This window comes from Lissotriton helveticus, chromosome 9, assembly GCF_964261635.1.
Source record: "Lissotriton helveticus chromosome 9, aLisHel1.1, whole genome shotgun sequence".
Classification (NCBI taxonomy): Eukaryota; Metazoa; Chordata; class Amphibia; order Caudata; family Salamandridae; genus Lissotriton; species Lissotriton helveticus.
Genome location: NC_136070.1, coordinates 567,110,503 through 567,119,186, shown reverse-complemented (window position 1 = coordinate 567,119,186; position 8,684 = coordinate 567,110,503).

Here is an 8,684-nt window from a genome sequence, read left to right as displayed (position 1 = left end):
GGCATTTCGGGGCTATTATGCCGCCCTGTACCATAGGGAGACTCCCTCTACAGACGCGGTCGCGGCCGTTCTGAATAGCTATGAGGGGACGCCAATGCATCCACTGTGTGCGAAGACTCTGGAGGACCCTATCCTCGAGGAGGAGATAACGGTAGCCGTGAGGGACCTTCCCTTGGGGAAAACACCGGGGCCGGATGGCCTACCCCTGTCCTTTTATCGCACGTTCCAGTCACCGCTTCAGCCCTACCTTCTGAGGTTGTTCAACTCTTTCATCCGCAACCGTCAGGGAGCGGACAATGTGCGTAAGCTCGCGCATCTTGTGGGGAAAGTGCACCATTGGAAACTCCCGGCCTGCCTTCTGTCGCTGGATGCGGAGAAGGCCTTCGATCGGGTGGACTGGACATTCCTCCGGGCGGTCCTGCAAAAGTTTGGACTGGGTCCGAAGATGATCACGAGGATCATGGCTCCATACGTAGGGCCGCAGGCCAGGATCCGGGTCAATGGTCAGCTAACGGCGCCGCTTCCTATTCATAGGGGTACAAGACAGGGGTTCCCCCTATCGCCCCTGCTGTTTGCCCTTGCAGTGGAGCCCCTTGCAGAGATGATTCGTCGAGCACCCGACATTCATGGTATCTCCCATGGCGGCCAGGAAAACAAGGTGGCGCTCTTTGCGGACGATCTCATCCTCACTCTTACGCGCCCTTCGAGAGTCTCTCACGGCACTGCACAAGGTGCTCTGCCTATTCGAGAGGGCCTCTGGCCTCAAGATCAACCATGATAAGTCTTGGGCCCTTAATCTTACTATTCCGAAAGAAGACCCCCTCCTTGGAAACATGGACATCGGTGAACTGGCGAGAGTGTCGACGAGCGGTCCTTGAAGACCTACGGAGGTGGAGACCTCTGATGTTGTCGTGGTTGGGCAGACTCAACACCACCAAGATGTCGATCCTCCCTAAAATGTTGTATTTGTTCCAATGTCTTCCCACTCCTGTCCCACTCCACTGTATACGAGGCCTGCAACGAGAGCTCGAGTCCTTTATTTGGGGCGGATTCTCCCAGAAGCTCCTTATGACACTGCGTGATAGGGGGGGGGACTAGCCTGCCCTAATCTAGTGGACTACTATTGGGCCTCGCACCTCCGCTTCGTGGTGGAGTGGGGGGTGAGGGAGAGCGAGAAGGGATGGCTGCATATGGACCGAGCGGTAACGGGGCGAACCATCTAGGATCTGGCATGGTTGCACCAGACGGACCGATCTAGGAGCGCTTATATAGCGGTGCCCACGAGAACAGTCCTAGAAATATAGGATAACATAGCTGTGTCCAGAGGCCTTACTACGTTTCCATCTCTGCACACCCCCATAGCGGGGCACCCGCTTTTCCCGCCGGCCCACTGATACCGCGCCTTTGACAAATGGACGTAACGGGACTGCAGGGTGATCTGCGGCCTATATGAGGGGGGCGCACTTAAGACCTTTGGCCCATGTAGGGAGGAGTTTTGCGTACCACCAGAGGCGAGAATGCAGTATGCCCAGCTGCGACATTGATTTTCTGAGGGGGGAATGTACCAGGCGGCCACATGCAAATTTACTCCTTTTGAGAGGTTGGTGCGCTCTCTGGGGGGATCAAAAGGGCTGATCTCTCAGATCTATCAGATTCTGCAGCACCCACCAACTACACCCTCTCACCCATACCAGCACCAATGGCAGCTGGCGACCGGCACGTACATTGAGCCTTCGCAGTGGGATAGACTTTGGCGGGACATTCCCAAGATATACCGGAGCATGCCTCAGAGGGAGAATGCCTATAAGCTCTTGACTCAGTGGTACTATACGCCTCAGCGACTTCACAAGATGTTTCCCACATCTTCTCCCCTGTGCTGGAGGTGTCAGTCTGCATCTGGGGATTTTATCCATGTTTGGTGGGCGTGCCCAATATTTACCATTTTTTGGAAGGAGGTCCTTAGCCACATCAAGGGGTACTGGGGTTTCCCCTGCCTGAAGCCACGAGCACGATCTTACTAGGCATCAAACCTGCCAGCCTTAAGGCACTCACCCGAAGTGACTGGATCCTGACGCTCCCGATGCTGGGAGCGGCTAAGCAGCTTATAGCCCTGTACTGGAAGAGAACTGAAGCACCCCCAATAGCAGCCTGGTTTGTACGGCTCTGGCATGTCATCACGATGGAGCTTTTCACAGCGCGATTGCAAGCAAGTGACACACGTTATAAGGCAGTTTGGCGACCCCTAGTCCAATACCTTTGCTCTATAGAGCATGCGCCACATACCTACCAGGCTCAGAACGCTGTGCCTCTTTGAGGATGCCATTGGTCCTCCTGACCCTAGCAGATTGCTTCCTTAAACACCCCCTGAGGCGTGGGCGTTGCCTTGGGACTTTTTCCGTTGCTCCCCCCTCAGCGCGCACTACCTTTACTCTTGCTGTACTCTCTTCTCTCTCTCACCTCTAGTGTCCTCTTTCCCCCCTCTTCTTTTCTCCATTTCCTGGTTACTCTTATGGTTACTGGGTCCTGTTGGGCCGCCTTTACACGTTGGGCTAGTTGCCCGCTTCTTACTTGACAATGATCTTAGGGATCTGGGTTGTCTGAACGCCCGGAAGATACCACAGCTTGCATTATCAACGCGGCCGGCTCCAGTGGGGTTGTAGGCAAGACGCTGTTTAACAATTTGCCTTCTTGTGCAGGCCCTAAGGCCCCAACGCGGACTTCTTTTGCGGCCGGCCCTGTTCAGGGTTGTAGGATTAACGCTGTGTTTAAGCGAACCTGTAGCACGTGTTATTGCCTGAAAATAAAAGAGACTGAATAAATAAATCCTGCTTTAAAATAAGAATGTACTTGTAGCTTAGTAATGTGCCTAAAGGGGCAAGTGTCCAGATTTTGTAAACATGTTTGCTTGGATTTATGATGGTTTACATTTTGTCAGCAACGTCCTCAGTTTCTGAATAGATATATTTTAATATTGCACATCGAAGTACAATTTCCTTCATACGCAGGTCTCCCCCTTTCTCCTCTGAAAATCCTCCCCAGACAGATGTGCTATTTTATTAACTAAGCCTACGACAGTAACATGTAACACTTCACAATAATGTGCTTCTTCTGTCACACATAGGACCCAATTAGTTTATGGATGGTAAGTCTTTAAATATGTCCAGGAGACATGACGTCAAAGGATACCTCTTGTAGCAGGTCTTTCTAGCTGTCTGTGAAATGAGATGAGATGAAGAAGTAGAGGGAGGTTGTGATGTATGTCGCACCATCAGGAACCACAAATACCGAGCCAATTTCAAATCGGCCCTCAACAACCACCACCACCATATCAAAGCCACAAAAAAGAAAGCTCTGACCCAATGGACCGAGACCAGCGGCAACCAAGTCAAGTAACTCTTCACCATCGTCAAAGTTCACCTACCATCAGCCACCAAAAACTCTATACCCTCCACACAGGAACTCTGACCCCCTCAATGATCACTTCCCCAACAAGATAACTACCATCTACAAAAACGTTGATCCCCAACACTCCATCCTCCTTAGCTTGCCATTGACCACCAGCTCACCGAATGGGAAAAACTCAGTGCACTGAACACAACCACTCTTATGAACTCCATCCACTCGGGAGCACCCACCAACCCCTGCCCCCCCACCGACTTTTCAACCTCAGAAGAGACGAGATCAACCACCAACTCACCTCCATTCTCAAAGCCTTAATAACCACTGCCCCTTTTCCCCAATGCCTGGAAACACACGGAGGTCAGACCCCTCCTCAAGAAATCCTCGGCAGACCCCAGCAAATTCCAGAACTACCATCCCATCTCACTGCTCCCTTTCCCCGTCGAAGTCCTGGAGAAGGCCATCAACCTCCAACTCACTGAACACCTAGAGAGAAACAACCTACTGTACCCTTCCCAATCAGATTTCATAGCCAGCCACATCACGAGACGGATCTGATTGCCGCAACAGACATCTGCACCCTCCATGACAGAGGAGAATCAGCCACCCTGATCCTCCTGGACATCTCCACAGCCTTCGACACCATCTCCCACCAAACACTTATCAACCGCCTATGCCAGATTGGTATCACAGACAATGGGCTCGGAACCCACCCAGAGTCCGCCTTCCTCTCTTCACATGGCAAACTAAGAACACCATTTGCGGCGTCCCACAAGGTTCATCCCTCAGCCCAACCCTCTTCAACAGCTACATGTCACCACTCGTAGACAACGTCAGATCATAACCAACAACACTCTGCTCGTCCTCTCGCTTTCAGACGACTCCATCTCGCCGAACACTAACTTCCAAAACTGCATGAAGAATGTGTCAGCCTGGAAGAAGGACAACTGCCTGAGGCCCAACACCGACAAAATTGAAGTTCTGATCTTCAGCAAACACACCGCCTTCTGGAATGACTCCTGGTAGCCGGCGGAACGTGGACCCACGCTGAAAGACCACACCTTCAACCTCGGTATCAAGCATGACAGCGAACTCACCATGATTCGTGAGGTCAATACCATTTACTCAACCTGCTTCCACACACTCTGCACATTTTTCATGTGGCTCTTCCTCAGTACCAGGAAGACGGAGACCCAGGCCCTCATCACCAGCCAACTGGACTACGGCAATACATTCTATGCAGGTACCACCACCAAACTCATGCAAAGACTCTAGATAATCCAGAACGCAACCCCCAGACTGATCCTCGTCCTGCCCAAGAGAACCTACATCACCCAGCACCTGAAAGACCTCCACTTGCCCCCGTTCCAGAAGAGACGCCATTTCAAACTTCGGACCCACTCCTACAAAGGACATGCCTACATGAACCACTGCCTGCACTTCCACTGATCCCGATCCCCCCCCCCCCCCACCCGCCAACCAGGAATTCCAGTGGCGGAGTTTTGCCCACTCCGCGCTGTGTTCCAAAAAATTTCACAAAGCGGCGGACCACCTCCAGGTGAGATTTCTCAACCGGGTGGTTGCTACCACTCACATTGCAAAACCTGCCGCTTGCGTGTTGGAAGCTGCCACTCGAGTAGAACATTTACTCAAGCAGCAGAAAGATGCAGTGCCCTCTAAAGCTGTGTGTAGTGCAGTTCGTTCTAATATTACAGCATGGAACAAACTCCTGGTGCTAAAAACCAGTGCAACTTACCTCTCTCAGTGGCTCATTGAACTCCATGGAGTTTTTCCGCACTTCGCAAACTTCCCATAGCACAACTCTACCCAGGTCTAGTCAATGGTTGCGGTAGACTGGTACCTAGGTGCAATTTGACACCGCACACAAAGTGGGGTCTCAAACACAAAACAAAGTCATCCTGGTCAAAGATTTAACCTGCAAACTTAGTCCTTTAAGTCTCAGTCTACCAAAGGAGTACAATTCTAAAGACTTAAATCCCAAAGAGGACTTCTAGGAAGGAACTTAGAGTCTCATTATGTGTCATGCAGAATCCAACAGCATAGTTCATCCAGGTGCCAGCTGGGCAGCTAAAGAAAAGGCCTCTTGAAGCTTGTTGAAGCCCTGCCTCTTGAAAAGGAAGTCAGACTTATGATTCTTGGTGTCCGCCTCTTTGTCCTAGTTACGAGAGAGTAGATCCAGCTCTTCTGGGCTCTTCTCAGGTTGCAGCCAGCAGTTCACTTTTCCAATGATCTTACTCCAGTACAGGAGTGTTCTGAAGCTGGATCCTGGAGATGCCAGGCACAACCTAGTGAGTAATGACTCCTGGACATGCCCTAACCAAGGGGGTAACATTTTCCAGGACCAACCCTTAGCACTTTGAGCATTTTCAAAATGGCAAAAGTCTTCAGCTCTGAGGGCTGTGGTGAGTGTACTATGGTAATACTAGTGTCCTTCCAAATCTTAAAACCAAAATCCGGTTTGAAGCAGCCACAGTACCACCCCAATAAACACAGAGACAGGCGGTGGGACAGAGGGGGTCCTTCTGCAACTAGACAGTGGAAACAGAAGTATTTTTTTGACATCCTGTTTGCTTTCCTTTCAGGTTCACCCCCAGTGTTATATGTAAAAACACAGTAGACCTGTCAAACAAGATTGGACACTGTAAGGCCAAAATGTAAACTTGCCCTGGCACCCATCACACGGACCTACAAGACCAGAACCGGAGGAGGAGAAGGATCCTTCTCCTACCTCACCGTCACCTGGAACACCTTGCCCCTCCACCTCAGGCAATCACCCTCTCTGACCCAATTCAGGAAGGATGTTAAGACCTGGCTCTTCGACTGAGCCTCCAGATGGATCAGCAGCCTCACCCCCATGCTTTGAGACCCTTAAAGGTGAGTAGCCACGATATATAAATTGATTGATTCTAACAGGCCCCCACCCTGAATATTCTGGAAGGTTCAGAGGAGCCATCTCTGCCCATTCAGGTCAGTCTGCTTGCTCCGGTGAGGGATTTCACACATATTCAAATGCTAATTACTGCCTAGCAGAAGAGGGAGGGTAAATGCTAATTTAGCCTGCAAGGACTTCAGGCAAGGAAAATGTGACTTTCTAAAATGTTACTTTCCCCATATATTTATTAAAGATCGGACTTTACCACTGAATTGCATTTTTAAAAACCGTTATAAATAGTTAATTATTTTTCTAGCTAATCTCATTCCTGGGATACAATATTAGATTTTTAATCTGTAACCTATTCTTCTGTATAGGACAGCTAGCGCCTGTGTCAGTGAAAAATAGCTTTTGGGCACTAGTCGTAAGGATATGTTAACATGAAATTTCTACACGTCCTACTTTTAAATGCCATGTGGACTGCAAGACATACAAGGAGGGGTTTTATTAATATTTAAAGGGGAGGTTTTCACCTATCAAAGGGGTCATTTTGACAGGTCAAACTGCAGTTTTTACACTGCTACAGTCAGTCTACAATGGTAAGCATGAAGTCATGTTAGCGCTATTTCTGTAGCGGATGGCACAATCGGTGCTGCAACCCACTAGTGGTGTTTAACTTTCAAACCCTCGGTTCAGTTTGCACAATATACTAGGGACTTTAAGGGCAGTTAAATCTACCAATTAGGAGTATGCCAACTTTCAAACCCTCGGTTCAGTTTGCACAATATACTAGGGACTTTAAGGGCAGTTAAATCTACCAATTAGGAGTATGCCAATTCAGCCATGTTTAAAGGGGAGTACAGGCAGTTTACGACTGGGTAGCGGGGTAAAGTGTACAAAGTTCTAAAACCAGCAAAAATATCGGGTCCAGCAAGAGGCGAAATATCTGGGGTCATCACACAGAAAAGACTGATTTACAACATTCTCCAGCTATGGACTGACGTTCTGGAATGATATCCCCATAGCCATCCAGACAGCTTCAACATAGCTTCAGTTTGGGAAATATCTGAATACTTACCTCTCTCAAGAGCACTACATCATGATGCAGTAACAGTCCACAAACCAGCTACCCATCCTTAACTGTGGCTTCACCTTTGACCCTGCAAAGCTCTCCACTGCTTTTTGGCTTAGATTTGCACTATAGAAATAGCGCATATCTAGTAATGAACTAAACTGAAAAAAATATTACAATTGGAGTAAAGATATACGTTTTGAAGAGACCTGGGCCACATTTTTCCATCTACTGTGACTAATGTAGATTTCCACGTAAGAGATTTAAAATGTATGTACTTATTTAATTCAGGTTAATATTTATGCTTTTATTGTTTCTTACATCCACATCAGAATAACTTTTCTTGGAATCTCACTTCAACATTAAGTATTATTAGTTCAATGATGGCACTTCCTGTGATATCATGTTCTGTGATGTCAATCCATAAGCAAATTAGAGGGGCCTGTCACATTCACTTTCTGCACAGACCCAAAAATCTTAGGACTGCCCCCTTAGCTACTATCCGGCCAACTCAGCATGCACGCTGCCTGAGAGTGTAAAAAGCAGTTCTTTTATTTCCAGTATAGTTTGTAGAAATAAAAAGGTTAACCAATATGCTGAACGATCACTCTACTGGAAGTCCTTCTGTTTCCATGATCTTACTGGAACTAAAAAAATAGGGACAGACAACCTGGTATCTCTTTCTGTTCTCGCCCCTCCACCTCCCTGAATTAAGTGTTGGTGCACCACCAGCACACACCAAGTACTGTTGTTGTGCTAGGAGAAGCTGATCTGCTATTCCAACTCCAGTACTCAAATATTTGGGAAACGTGTTTGCAAATCTTGTGTTGCTTTCAGAAAAACAAAATTAACTAAAAGCTACTAGCAGATCAGTGTACCTGCATTAAAAGATTTTCCATGCACATCAGGGACTGGTGTCATTAAGAGATGACAAACCTATGAATAGCTGTAATACTGGCAGCACCCAGAGAGGCTTGATTTAACTAATTCTTTCCCACTCGTTTCTCATCCAAGTTGCACAACAGGCAGCCCTGCCAGCAGCACCGACGGAAGCCAACCCAATAGCAGTGCAGACAGCACCCACCAATGCTATGGCATCAGCCTGGGTGTTCCTTCTCTCCCAGTCAAGCCTACAGTCACCACAGCTGGTCTCTCCGCCTAAATTTCTCTTTATCCACTCACTTGGTCATCTGTTCTGTGTATACAGAAAGTGAACGAGCAATAAAGATTCTTTTAAATCTTGTTTTTGTCTCTTTCTGTTCATGGAAAGAGGTAAAATGTCAGTTTGTCTTTTACTAATTGCTGCTTGGTAAATTTAGT